The sequence below is a fragment of the Oreochromis aureus genome, linkage group 22 (assembly GCF_013358895.1).
Source record: "Oreochromis aureus strain Israel breed Guangdong linkage group 22, ZZ_aureus, whole genome shotgun sequence".
Classification (NCBI taxonomy): Eukaryota; Metazoa; Chordata; class Actinopteri; order Cichliformes; family Cichlidae; genus Oreochromis; species Oreochromis aureus.
The window spans coordinates 21068528-21081911 of NC_052962.1; the positions used below are offsets into that span (position 1 = coordinate 21068528).

The 13384-nt window shown below is 45.0% G+C and overlaps 1 long non-coding RNA gene across 1 annotated transcript; it reads right to left on the reverse strand.

The window, feature by feature from the left end:
- Positions 1–690: 690 nt before the first annotated feature.
- LOC120435491 lies at positions 691–1853 on the reverse strand. The gene is made up of 3 exons (XR_005609767.1): positions 1822–1853; positions 1067–1276; positions 691–886 (listed from the first exon to the last, which is right to left on the reverse strand). It is a non-coding gene; the product is annotated as an uncharacterized LOC120435491 (long non-coding RNA).
- Between the last annotated feature and the right edge of the window lie 11531 nt (positions 1854–13384).

A 13384-nucleotide genomic window follows, 5' to 3' on the forward strand; every position in this document is an offset into this window, starting at 1 on the left:
GGTTTAAAAACAATTACTCAACCTCTAATGCAGATGGCACATTGCTGCCTGCAATGCCTAGCTGTGAGAAGCCGTTGAATTATATTTGCTTTGACTTTCTTGTCAGCCACAAGTACAAACACACTCCTGTTGTGTTTGAGGTTAATAAAACAGAGTGCTCTATGCGAATAAAGCCCCAAAACAATTCACGGGAGACATTAATTTAAATGCTTTAATAAGAAAGACAACAGAATATTCCAAATGTCAAGGTTTTGGAAAAACCTTCCAGAACAAATGGACATATCTCTCCTACAGTAATGAAAAATGGCAGCATATAATAACCCAGAGTAAAGCTAAGCTACTTAATGTAAATTCTGCCCTGGAGAAGGAAACAGTGCTCTCTCTAGTTGACCGCTGCAAGGACGTACGTACATGCATCACAATGAAGACAAAGAGAAAGGCAGAATTAGTATGAAAAACTGTGAAGACTGAAAGAGAAATGGCTGAAAATTGATTTCAAGTTCTGTCAGTGACGGCGAAGAAAACCGTGCGCGGAAAAAACAACATCTCTCACCAACTGCCTTGAGAAAACAAAACTGTGCCATTAAAAATATAATAGGATTATCGTTTCTGTTTGTTTGTCACGGTGGATCAGGAAAATTAGAGTTAAGAGAAGAGCTTAGAGCCACATTGTTATCACCACTTCAGAAAACGAGGCGCAGACACAGACCATTTGCATATTCATTTACTGCTTTTGAAATTCACCTTTTTAATTAGTCTGTGTGTAACAATCACTTAATATCTGCAAACACCTTGACACGGAGAGCCACCGCAAACAACGTCCTCAGCTGCCGAGCGCTTAACGCGGGATCATCAAACAGCGGGCTGGTGTCTGTTCGAGTGATGCCTGAGTGGGAGGAAAAGAAATGAAAAAGAGAGGAAAAAATAAAAGTCAATGAGATGAAGGCTAACAGTCACTCTCAAGGTTGTGGGAGCTGTGCTTGTTTGTTTGTTTGTTTGTTTTGCTGTTTAACTTAAAAAAAAAAGAAGGAGTAAAAGAAAAAAGCTTCTGAACAGAAAGTTGTACCGAGAGCACCGAGTCAAATCAGCCGAGTGTGTTGTCTTGTTGGTTGTTATTTTTGTTGGTTTTCCAGCAGGCAGGGTCTTCAGAGGATGACACAGAGGACCTTCTTATGCGTGCGCCTGCCACACCGCTGCTGTCTTTGGGTCCCTCTTGTCATAATTACCTGGAGAACGACGGGGGTGCGACTCTGAGAACTGACCATCGTGTGCAGACCTGCTTCGCAGAAAAAGATATTTCTAATTATGTGAAGATGACATGAAGAATTTATTTATTTTTTTTTATTTTTTTATTTTATTCGATCACAGCTAAAGGAAAAAACAAGCAAGAAAAATGTGTGAGACTGACAGTGTTGGGAAGGTTACTTTTAAAATGTATTCCACTACAGAATACTGAATACATGCCCCAAAATGTATTCTGTAACGTATTCCGTTACGTTACTCAATGAGAGTAACGTATTCTGAATACTTTGGAATACTTAATATATTATCATGCTGTTTACAACTACATGAATGTCCTATTGCTGTGATTTATTACTGTTACTGAAGGTCCGCGGCTCTGAAACGTAGTAAAGGGACCTCTGGCTAATATGTCGGGTTCGTGTTGGGCTGGTAGCCGAAAACTAGCTTTACTTTGTTGTCTGGGTCAGCTTTGCTTGCGGGAGACAGAGAGAGGCGTTGAAAGGCTGCTCCAACGGAACTTATTTTTTCCGGAGGAAAACACGAACACAGTGTACAGTTGAGTCTTAATAGCTTACTTACAAATGGGCTCCTCAGGCACTCTTCTTGGCTGCAGTGGTTATTATTATATTTACATGCTTCCAGCTCCCGTTTTTGCTCCGTGACAGCTCGGACTTTTCCTTTCTCTCCCTCCCTCGCTCACAGACACATAACGGGTATGGTAGTCCATTCTCCCTGCAGCACGGACTACACTGCCCATCAGGCTACATGCTTTAGAGTTATGCCTGTAGCATTCTGCCTTTTAGCTTAGCACAACAACAACAACAAAAAGGCGCTCTCTCACCCAGGAAACACGCAGAGAGAGAGCGTCACCCTGTAACCATGGCAACCGTAACGCTGCCGCCTGGAACAACATTACGTAGCTGTCAAACAAACCCAAACAGTCCTGACCATGACAATATGAAACAGGGAAGTACCGCCGTGTAATCCATTTATTTCAACAAAGTAACTGTATTCTGAATACCACCTTTTTAAACGGTAACTGTAACGGAATACAGTTACTCATATTTTGTATTCTGAATACGTAACGGCGGTACATGTATTCCGTTACTCCCCAACACTGGAGACTGAACAATCGTATGATGCCTTAAAGTTCAAATGGCAAAGTGAAAATGTAAAAGAAATAAATTTTTTAAAGATCTGAGCTTTCAAATATCTCTTAAGTAATGCTAAGAGGTATGAGAGGGTCAAGTTTTCCTTTAAGAAGCATATCAATGTCAGCATGCATTCATGTATTCTTTCCCTTGCTTCTTGAATGTGTCTGTTGAATTAAAGCAGACACGTTAACTCTTCACTCTGCACCTGTTCTTCTTATAGAAAATTCAGTCACACTTTGATTTTTATGCAAAAGCCCAACGCAAGCACTTAAAAAAAACTTGAATAGCAAACTCATTATTGCTATTTGCTTCCATTTGTTCTCATTTACATTTATAACTGTTAACCTCTGCGGAAAATTGACTCTCTATTTAATCTCACTTTTATTCTTTATTGAATGAAGACTTGGAAGAAGAGGCAGAGATCAAAAGAGATACTATAATAACATTTAAATCTATAAAAAGATCAAAAACAGCAAAATTATTGAAGCCTTCATAGTTATTGAACTTTATTAGCAACAAAGATCAGGTGAGAATGTGAGCATAAATGGTTGTTTTTCTCAATGTGTTAGCCCTGCAACAGATTGGTGATCTGTCCAGGTACCCTTCCTCTCACCCGATGACTGTTGGGATAGGCTTCAACCCCAATGAGACCCTGAACTGGATAAGTGGAAGACGATGATCGATGTTGTAATTGTATCATCAGATCTGTCTTCTGGACAGTTGGGTGAAGAGAGGTACTGAGCTGTCAACTGATCACCACCTGGTGGAACGACTGGCAGAGGCCCCAGTCGGCGAGATCTTCAACTCCCATCATCGGTAGAGTTTCAACAGCATTCCGAGGGAAACTTGGGACATTGAACCCGAATGGACCATGTTCAGAACCTACATTGCTGAAGCTGCTGCACTGAGCTGCGGCCACAAGGTGGTTGGTGCCTGTCATGGTGGTAACCCCCGAAACAGATGGTGGAACCTGGAGGGAAGGAAAGGGAAGGGGGAAGGAAACCATCAGGCCTAAGAAAGAATCCTATCGGACTTTGTAAGTCTGAGGAACTTCAGAGGAAGCAGATAGATACTGACTGGCTGAAGCAAAAAATTGGGTGTGGGAGGGGTTCAGTGAGCCATGAAAAAAGACTTTAAGGCTGGCTTGAAGAGATTCTGGCAAACTAGCAGGTGACTCAGGAAGGGAAAGCTGCTGACTTCGACTGAGGATATCTTTGGGCCGCGGAAGGAATACTTCGAGGACCTCCTTAATTCCACTGACACATCTTCCATAGAGGAAGCAGAATCTGTGGATGAGGGGACGGCTCGTCCATCACTGGGGGTGAGGTCACTGAGGCAGTTAAACAACTCTTTGGTGACAGAGCCCCCGGGGTGGATGAGGTTTACCCCGAGTTCCCCAAGGCTCCGGATGTTGTAGGGTTGTCTTGGTTGACATGCCTCTACAATGTTGCATGGATATCAGGACCTCTGGAATGGCAGACCGTGGCAGTGGTTCCCATCTTCAAGAAGGGGGACTGGAGGGTGTTCTTTCCAATATCCCACTGGTGGCTAGTTCAAAGTTCTAGGGTTACTTATTACCTCAGTAAATCAATTATTAAGTGTAAGATTTAACACTTTTCAACACAAGAGGATTTATTTATTAGTTTTTTTTTCACATTTACCCAAACCCTAAGTGCTTACTTAGCAAGCTTATGAGCACACAGTGTCCTCAGTGAGATCCACCTCTCACTTGTTCAATATTCTGTTGTACTTAAAGGAGACAGCTGTTCAGTGTTTCTGCTAAGGCCTTAGCCTTTAGTTTGCACAGAAGACCAAATAGCTTTGACAAAAATGAGACAAACCAGAGAATGTAAAAGCTGTGTAATGTAAATTGTGTTTGTTGTGGCAGTAAGTCACAACCTTTACGCTGAAGATGAACACTCGATGTTTCTTGTTTGCATTTTTTCACATTTCACCATCACTCTGTGAGCAGTTGGTTAATGCGGCAGACAAGTTGGTGTCGTCCATACAAACTGCAGGCAACCACACCAAACTGGTAGTGACCTAAACAATCACACAGAGGTTTCTGGAGCAGAATAGAGCCTCCAAGAGGGTGGCTGACAAGTCTCAGGACCTGCCACATTTTGTTTTGAGTCTGTTTTTAACCAGTCAGAAGTAGCATCAGTAATAGATGCACTTTGCAGATAAGATAAACTAACTTATCTGCTCTACCCTTGTGTCCAAATACGGTCATGTGTGAGTTAAAAAAACAACAACCCACAGTCAGAATCAGAAACCTAAGGCTTGAAAAACAACAGCTGATATCCAGGTGAATACACACGTAATTCAGCAACATAATCATTTTGACTGTTGGCTCAATCAATGAATAAATAAAACTATAAAGGTAAAAGATTTACGCACTAAATCTAGTGCACCATCATCATCATCATCAGTGAATCCACTGCACAGTAGAAGAAGCTGGCGTTAACACAAAAATCCAGAATCATTTACTTTCAGTCATTGTGAAGCTGACAGCTGCCAGTCAAGCCTCTCTGATGTCTCTCAGTCCTGCAGCTTTAGTGGCTGTTAGCGTTCTGCTGATCATAAGCAGTAACAGATGTACAGCTAATGAATGGGGTGTTCGGACAGACTCTCCCTTGATGTTAAACAAAGCTCTGTAATGTGATGCCGGACTCGTTGCAAATTGATACCCGCCGCTAAACTGGCAAAGAAAGGCAAGTTAGGCAGGCTTAAAGCCAAATGCAGCTGGGCAGCGACTGTGTTCAAAAAGATTCTTTAAGGCACTTCCTTCATTCTCAGTTGCGGCAAACTTTCCTCCCAAAGGCAAAAAACCTTTTTGATCTTTAAGAAACAACATATAATCAAGAGTAGCTCCCATGCCGTAAATGCACTATTACACCTCTTAGCATCATTGTGGTTAGCTCATATTTCAGTCTGGGTTCTGCATTTTTCAGAGAGGTTTAGAAACAAATAAGTAAGAATCCAGTTAGATTGTCTTTTGGTCCATATTTAAGTCTTTACAACAAAAACACATTACATTCGTATTAAATATTTGAAATCTTAGATAAAACGATCTCTGACTAAAACTTAAAAATATATCTGGGACAATAGTGAACAGAAATCCAAAATCACATTTCCTTAAAACAAGCGAGACATTGTCCTCCCACTACTTTGTGTCTTTAAATAATTCAAAATGAAAAATGAAAAACGATTTGAGATCACTTTCCTTTTCCATCACTCACACAGATGGCAGCCTGGCTCCCCTGACTGGCAGATGACATGACAGATGTTATTTCATTTCTCTGTTTCTGTTTGGACAGAGAATAATAATTGGATCTGTTTAATGGCACTCTCTCAATTTTTCTCCCTTATAGCTCCATTTTGTTTTCAAACTGCTGCCGATTTCTTGCTTTTTAGCAGTAAACACTACGCCGCTGGCAGGAGGCGGACTACTTTAACAAGCGACTTAAATGTTTAAATGTAATTTACTCTCACTTTAATATTTCTACAGCAGGACGCCGCCGCTAAAAAGATGGATAGGGCCCGAGTGTTTGTCAGAATTTTACCTGTGCGCCGTTCAGTGTTGAAATTATTTAACTAGCTGAGGAAGGAAAAAAAAGACAACAAAAAAAACTTTTCCTTCCCCAGCTGTCACTGTGGAAAGACACAGTATGGCATCACGTTGGGTTTTCTGGACATCCCTGCAGCACTGGCAGAGCGCAGCCACTTCACTCTACGCTCGGTAACCAAACCTGTTTTATTCTTAGGGTACCTAGCACTTTCTGACACATTTGATGTGTTTGCATGTCTCTGTATGATGTGTGTGTACATAAATAACACAACTCTGAATATCTGTGTGCAGTAAGGAGGGCTGTGGGGAGGAGGTGGGGTGGTGGGGGGCATGTGGATGTTCCTTCTGCAGTGCTGTCTTGTTGCCGCATTTCTTGCTGACAGGTCTGATCAGAACGTGATGACAGCCTATGATTGTCAAAACGCCTGTCGCTGAGTGGCAGATCGGCTTTGGCTCTGCCTTATTTCCCACTTCCCTTCCCCCTGGTTTTGTCACATCTCTTTCCCAGCACTGGGGTTGGCTTAACTCAGAGTGAAGGTAAGAAGAGTTGCGTACAGGCAGCATGAGGAACTCAATCTCTGCGTGTTGTGTTAGGGCCATTGTAGATGTCATACGTTAATACTCCCACGGCGGTGGAGAAGGAAGCCAGATACCTGACAGTGTGGGAGTTAAACCAGGAGTTGGAGAGCAGAGTTTGGTGAGTATCTTGACAAACAAAGCAGAGCTGCTCCGTGCATTGTGTCTTGGACAGGTGTGACAAGAGCAATAACTGTAGTTTCCCCAAGAAGAATGCTTGAAACCACACTCTTCAAATTATGCACCAGCAGATACAATTTTTAATAACCTTCATATTTTAGTTAGAAGACAAGACAAGATGAATCTCCAAAATGAAAACCCACAAAAGTAACAGGACTTTATCTTGCGCGCAGCAAGACTTTGATTTCGTTTTAAGAATAAGAATTTGTTTGTCTGAGCGTATTTCCTGAACACTGAATTGAAATAACCTTTGCATTATGCATAAAGGCAAAGTTCAAGTGAGAATCAATCAGTGTCAAAGAAGTGCGGGTCTCACATTAGATCTAAAAGCTTAGAATTACGCTTTTTGGTAAATCTAAGGTTACGAATTTTCATTCATCAAAATGACATTTTCCACAGCGCATGAGGTTGAGCAGGAGTCATGTTTGAGAAGCTGAGTGAAATAAAAAAGAACGGCTCATGACTGCAGCTGACTTGACTGGAAGCAACAATACACAAGAGTCCTATTATACCAACGAATTAGCAAAATAAAAGAAAAAAAAGATTTATTCACAGGTAAGTATACAGATAGCGTATCCGTTACACCTGCATTCATTTGGATAGAAGCAAAAGATTCACCTTTTATTGTATTAACTGAGCACTGATCATTAAATGTGTTAAAATGATAATTTTTTTAAAAATATATATTTGCTCATATACTGTATCAGGAGTGGTTGAAGGCAATGTGGATCTTCCACTAACTGCAAATGCCTCTTAAGGTTCCACAGTCCTCTGTTAGTATGCCTAACTCTGCAGAATTAATAAAAAAAAAGATCTGATCCACAAAACTGTATCATGTTATGCATCATTACATGAAATCTGTAATAATTTGGCAATTATTTGTGACGAAAGGGCAAACATTGCAAATGTGCTGATGTGTACGTGCACACAAATTCACATTTATACTTACATTCAGTCCGGCCAGAACCTCATAGAAATTACTTCACAAATAGTGACGTAGTTGCTGCAAAATGGCACCTGCAAATAAACCTTGCTTTTATATAGGAATATAAATGGTAAACTGACTAGGACTTTTCTACTATAACTGGAGACTCAAAGGACTTTTTAACTACAAGCCTCATTCCTCATTCACACACACTTTTGTGCGAGCACTTTATTCTACATGTAAACACTTTGACTAACGTTTGTGCTCTGATGGATGCATTGGGAGGAACTCTGGGCTCAGTATCTTACCCAAAGATACTTTGATCAATTCCCTGATACATCAGGAAAATCAATTCCCGGACCTTCCGATTGGTGGATGACCCACTCTACTGCCTGAGCCACAGCTTCCCCAAATAAAGCAGAAAACAACAAGTTGAGAGGAGTCCACTATTGCAAAGACACGCACTGTTTTTGCAATTATTTGCAAACCTTCACCAATCTGTCTGATTGTGACTACAGTCAATCGGAGCACGATTGTGTGGAGACATCCCGCCAGATGACCAGTGCAACCAACTTGTAAATAGTGGTCACAAAAAGGTTTGGGGGCGAGGCGCGCTCAGACTCTGGGCAACTAGTTAGTCACCTCCACTACTTGTAACTGGTCCCTGAATGCAAGAAACTGAATAAAATCGCAGAGCAACCACTGATTTGTGATAGCTGCGAGGAGGTTGCCATCCTGTTCATTTTCTAGCGTGACAACTCCACAGATCTTATTATATTATTCATCTCTGTCTCTCTTCTACAGCGTGTCTTTTGTTCTATCTTCCTTCTCTCACACCCAACTGGCCGCAGCAGATGGCTGCCCCTCCCTAAGCCTGGTTTCTTCCTGTTAAAAGAACGTTTTTCCTTCCCACTGTCGCCAAGTCCCTGCTCAGAGGGGTCTGTTTGATTGTTGGGGTTTTCTCTGTAGTGTTGTAGGACATTTACCTTAAATTATAAAGGCCTCGAGGTGACTGCTGTTGTGATTAGGTGCTACATAAATACAACAGAATTAAACCAAATGTAGAATGAAATAGCGAGGCATTTATGTTGTCCTTCTCTAGTCTTACTAGCTACTTAAAGTGCTTCCCTCTCCAGGCCAAATTCACCCACTCACAGCACTTTATCCAATTAAAAAAACTGAAAAAACAAGGTGGTGATGGCTGAAATGCCAAACACACGTCTTTAGGCCACAAACCAAATGTTAGGATGCCTGGGTCGTTGACCCGGGGCTTTTGAGTTTATTATATTATTTATCATTTCTAGTCTTTGGGTTTCTTAGAGTTCCGTCTTATGGTTTATGTCTCTGTGTTCTATAGTTGCTGTCTCCCCTGTCGGCTGTATCCCCTTGTTAAGTTCGCGTCTCTGTGTTATGTTTCCTGTTTTACTTTGAAAGTCCGTGTTTCATATTTGTGTATCTGGTTTTGCTTTCCTTGTCTCGTTAGTCCTGATTTGCCCCAGCTGTGTTTCCCTCCTGTTGCCCATTCCCTGATTGCTCCCTCTATGTATTTAAGCCCTGTGTTTCAGTTTGTCATTGTCGCGATCTACCCTTAACTTGCTGTGTGTTTTGTCTACGTAAGTGTATTTTGTATTCTTAGTTTTGTTACACTTTTGGGTTCAGCATTAAAGCTGTTTTGAGTTCACGTCTGTCTCCGTAGTCTGCACTTTGGGTCCTCTTCCTGTCTGCACACAGCCTGCACCTAACAGAAGAACGCGACCAGAACATGGACCCAGCAGCACTCGCCCCGTCTGATGAGCTCAGGGAGGATATCATTTATTCAGTGGAAAAATTATGTGACCTGTGGCTGAATCATCCAGGGAGGATTTCAGCGTGCTGTAGCGAACCGGCTACAGCGACTGGTTTCTGGTCTCCCCTGGCTTTTGGACTCACTTCACCCACTCATACAGGAGTTTTTCCTTAATGAGCTTCATCTGCATGCCCCTGTTGCTACCGCTCACCTACCCAACTCGGAGAAAGATGTGCTGCCCAGCCTGCCGGACTTGGAGTTGCCCGCCCATTGGAGCCATCACCGAGGAGGAAGCGGCGGCCGCGCCACCGGCGTGTCACCCCACAGCCGGACTTCGGGATGTCAAAACAGCCGGCTGTGGTGAGTGAAAAGGACACTTTTTCTGTTTCTTCAGGCCATGGGACTATTTATTCTGGGGCTATATTTTTTGCATCACCTGCCCAGCCTTTGTTCATCTCCGCTGGAGGGTCCGAGGGGCCCGTCCAGCCTTCTGTTCCGCTGGGGTTCTGGAGAACCGCGCCAGCCTTTGTTTGCCTCCGCTGGAGGGTCCAAGCGGCCCGTCCAGCCTTCTGTTCCCGCTGGAGGGTCCGAGGGGCCCGTCCAGCCACAGCAACCTGCCTCTGCTGGAGGGTCCGAGGGGCCCGTCCCAGTCTTCTGCCTCTGCTGGAGGGTCCGAGGGGCCCGTCCAGTCTTCTGCCTCTGCTGGAGGGTCCGAGGGCCCGTCCAGCCTTCTGTTCCCGCTGGGGTTCTGGAGAACCGCGCCAGCCTTTGTTTGCCTCCGCTGGAGGTCCGAGGGGCCCGTCCAGCCACAGCAACCTGCCTCCGCTGGAGGGTCCGAGGGCCGTCCCAGCCACAGCAACCTGCCTCCGCTGGAGGGTCCGAGGGGCCCGTCCCAGCCACAGCAACCTGCCTCCGCTGGAGGGTCCGAGGGGCCCGCCCAGCCACAGCAACCTGCCTCCGCTGGAGGGTCCGAGGCCCGTCCCAGCCACAGCAACCTGCCTCCGCTGGAGGGTCCGAGGCCCGTCCCAGCCTTCTGTTCCCGCTGGAGGGTCCGAGGGCCCGTCCCAGCCTTCGTCTCCACCACCTACATCGCCGCCTGCAGCGCCCACATCGCCGCTTGCAGCATCCCGCCTGCGCAGCTTCATCCACGCCACCTGCAGCAGCAGCTTCAGCTCCGCCGTCGTCTGGTCCAGCTTCAGCTGCGCCGTCGTCTGGTCCAGCTTCAGCTGCGCCGTCGTCTGGTCCAGCTTCAGCTGCGCCGTCGTCTGGTCCAGCTTCAGCTGCGCCGTCGCCTGGTCCAGCTTCAGTGTCGCCTGCAGCGCCGCCTTCGCCCGGTCTGGCCTCGGCCACAGCTTCGCTTGGTCCTGCCTCGGCCACGCCGACGTCCGGACCACATCCTGCGCCTCTACGGCGCCGGCCTCCTTCCAGGCCTCTGATTGTCCGGCCTGCTCGTCCTGTCCGCCTGCTCGTCCTTTCTGGCCACTTTCCAGGCCGATGACTGGACGTCATTGCCGTCGTGGACGGCCCCCTTCCAGGCCGATGATTGGGCATCCTCGCCATCGTGGCCGGCCTCCTGACCTGCTCCGTCGCTGCCGGTGCCTCCCGCCCGGCCGGCCTCCTGACCTGCTCCGTCCGCTGCCGGTGCCTCCCGCCCGGCCGGCCTCCTGACCTGCTCCGTCGCTGCCGGTGCCTCCCGCCCGCCGGCCTCCTGAACTTTTTTTCTGGACTCCTGGGCCGTCGTCCTCCGGGCCGCCCCTGAACTGCCCGGGTTTGGACTATTGTGCCGTCGGCCTCCGGGCCGCCCCTGAACTTTGTGTGAACTGTTTTCCTGGCCGCCTGCACCTTTTGTGAACCTTTTCTTGGTTGTTTGGAGTAGTTTTCTGGGTTTCGTGTTTGCTGTTTTCTAGCTCCTTGAGTTTAGTTTGTTTCGGTCCCTCCGTCCTGGACCCCGCCCGCCCGCCCTGGTTGGGTTGTTTTTGTTTTTGGTTTGGGCTGTCTGGGAGCCAGCCCTTTAGGGGGTACTGTTAGGATGCCTGGGTCGTTGACCCGGGCTTTTGAGTTTATTATATTATTTATCATTTCTAGTCTTTGGGTTTCTTAGAGTTCCGCCTTATGGTTTATGTCTCTGTGTTCTATAGTTGCTGTCTCCCCTGTCGGCTGTATCCCTTGTTAAGTTCAAGTCTCTGTGTTATGTTTCCTGTTTTACTTTGAAAGTCCGTGTTTCATATTTGTGTATCTGGTTTTGCTTTCCTTGTCTCGTTAGTCCTGATTTGCCCCAGCTGTGTTTCCTCCTGTTGCCCATTCCCTGATTGCTCCCTCTATGTATTTAAGCCCTGTGTTTCAGTTTGTCATTGTCGCGATCTACCCTTAACTTGCTGTGTGTTTTGTCTACGTAAGTGTATTTTGTATTCTTAGTTTTGTTATACTTTTGGGTTCAGCATTAAAGCTGTTTTGAGTTCACGTCTGTCTCCGTAGTCTGCACTTTGGGTCCTCTTCCTGTCTGCACACAGCCTACACTTAACACCAAAAGGTGATGTTACAATGTAGAGGCTATTGTTGCATAGAAACTACTAAAAAATATGAAGCAAAAATAATTGGTGAGAGAGTCAAACACATCAACAGTTAAGCTAATCACTTAATTTGATTTAAACGAGGTAAAAGCAAGCCATGAAACTGCAAACTCGCTTAAAAATGGAAACCACACTATGTTTACAGTCAGTATCCCCAGATTGCAGCAGTGCTGTTTATAGAGTTCATATCACACGATAGACATCTCAAATTCGATCTCTCGTTTGACTTGTAATGGCCTCAGATTAAATCTGCCCTTACGCAGCCAGTCCTCTTTGCTAAAACAGCTATGTGGGTGTGCTCAGCTCACCAAACTAGCTCATCGTATAATTCAGTTTAGTGCAATGTCCACGCTCGTCACCGCTCTTCCACCGCCCACCCCCTCCCTTCAGTTCCCTGTCACTCTCATTTCTGCTGCGATCATGGTTGTTGGATAACTGTTAATTAAAGAGATGTCAAACACTTGCCAGTGATAGCAACTTAATTTGGGGCTAGAAAATAAAAACAGCGATATAACATATGTAGTGCCTTTAAAAGAGTAAAAGAGAGAATGGGGGAGGCCTGGTGTGACTTTGCAGGAAGTCGGTTGTGTTGCGGATCCAGGACATGAGTTACCCTCGGTGGAGATGTTAGGCAAGGCAAAAGTGACAGGCCAACATCCATCCGCCTCCTCAACTTGTCTATTTATATGTATATTCATATTCATGAGCTATTGGACCATGCGCTGTTGGCGATGCATTTAGCTTTATTGGAAAAACTGAATCTCAGTCCTTCCCCCTGGCAACTGACAGAGAAAGATTGCAGTGCCCAAGTGACAAAGGACTGGCAGGGCCTGGTACTAAATCATTATATTGACGTGGGCAATGAAAGCAGAATCTCAACTGTGGACTTGCAAAAATGCCTCAATATCACTTTGGGCATTAAGTGGATTGTTACTTATTCTATTAACACATCTTCTAAAGACTTGTAAGTCTTTGGGCAGCGTTTTGAAGACAGGGGAGAGGAACACAGATGACATGATAATTTATTATGACCCCTGTGCTTCAAGACTCTTTCAAACTTTTACCTCTGTGTCGCTACAGACAGGAGCAGTCTGTCTTGAGAACAGAGTGCATATTCATCTGATGAGATGACTGTTAACCTTTAAGTCAGCCAATAATTTTAAAACACAGCAAAACTAAGACTTTCAAATTATCAGTGTCTGCTGGAATAAAAGGCAGCCTGACATCTGTAACACAGAGGAAATGCTAAAGCTGCGTTTGAAGCACTAACTCAGCTGTACCCAGTCAAGAGGAAGATAGGAAGAAAAAAAACTAAATATAGTTGTTGCTTTTAAAATAGAAAGGACTATTAGGAGAAAAAGACTGCAGTAACATTTGAAA